The sequence below is a fragment of the Aulostomus chinensis genome, chromosome 1 (assembly GCF_037954235.1).
Source record: "Aulostomus chinensis isolate RoL2024-O1b breed Wild chromosome 1, RoL_Achi_v1.0, whole genome shotgun sequence".
Lineage (NCBI taxonomy): Eukaryota > Metazoa > Chordata > Actinopteri > Syngnathiformes > Aulostomidae > Aulostomus > Aulostomus chinensis.
Window position 1 is genome coordinate 40,528,607 of NC_141320.1, and position 1,108 is coordinate 40,529,714.

A 1,108-nucleotide genomic window follows, 5' to 3' on the forward strand; every position below is an offset into this window, starting at 1 on the left:
AACCTGGACCCCTGGAAGATCTTCTCCAGGAACTCGCCTTTTTCAATCGAAACAGCGTGAAACTTCAAGTAAAGAATTAAAATTATTTAATTCACAATGAAGCCTCTGTCAAAAAACAAAGGAACAACTGACTACCTCACCATGATCACCAGGAGGTAACCTGGTAGTCAGAGCAGCAATGCTCAGGTCTGTGGACTCAGAGGAGGATTCTTCTTTTGGTCACAGGTTTGAAGATCTGAGTGGAAGAGAGAGGAGAGGCTGTGAGAGACCTGCCACACCTCTCCAGTGACCTGGGACATGATGGCAGTGGTGGGATTTGAACCCACGCCTCCTCAGAGACTGGAGCCTTAATCCAGCGCCTTAGACCGCTCGGCCACACTACCTCACTGAGCTGTTCTCTGAGTTGGTCTGCTAAAGGCATGTTGAAGAGGAAGTAACAATGATATCAAACTGATTCTGAAGGGGGACTCCTTCCCTCCACGGTCACAGGAAGTGACAACAGCGCCGCTAGAAGCAGGAAAGAAATGGTAAAAGGACTCAGTTTGTACAGAGCCTTTCTACCTCAGCAGCACTCAAGGAGCTGAACAATGTCCTCTCATTCACACACACTCACACACTGATGCTGAAGGCTGCCATGCAAGGAGCCAACCTACTCATCAGAAGTATTTAGGGGTTCAGTCTCTTACTCAAGGACACTTTGACATGGTCACTGGAGAAAGTGAGGATCAAACCAGCCACCCTTTGGTTGCCAGACGGCCACGCTACTCTTGAGTCATGTGACCTGGATAAGATGGTGAACTACAGCTGATCGCCATGCTAGCAAACCTCTTTTGTTTGGTTTGGTTGTTGTTTAGTGACTGTGGATGAATACACAGGAGAAGCTGAGCATAAATTTGTGTTCCCTGTTCACTTGAATATCTGCAGGAGTGTGAGGTGGAAATACTACTTGGAGGAGAATGAGAGTTCAGTCTCAGCGCTATGACCTGTGCTGACACTAAAACATGTCAGCCCACAGAACAAAGATGGCAGTCCTCTGGGAGAGCAGGTACACCACACATACATGAAGAAACCCTACAGGAAACAAATATGTTGCCAGAGACTTTTACTC

At 47.4% G+C, this 1,108-nt stretch overlaps 1 non-coding gene across 1 annotated transcript; it reads right to left on the bottom strand.

Moving 5' to 3' along the window:
- Nucleotides 1-301: 301 nt before the first annotated feature.
- Nucleotides 302-383, bottom strand: trnal-aag (transfer RNA leucine (anticodon AAG)). The gene has a single exon. It is a non-coding gene; the product is annotated as a tRNA-Leu (tRNA).
- Nucleotides 384-1,108: the final 725 nt, after the last annotated feature.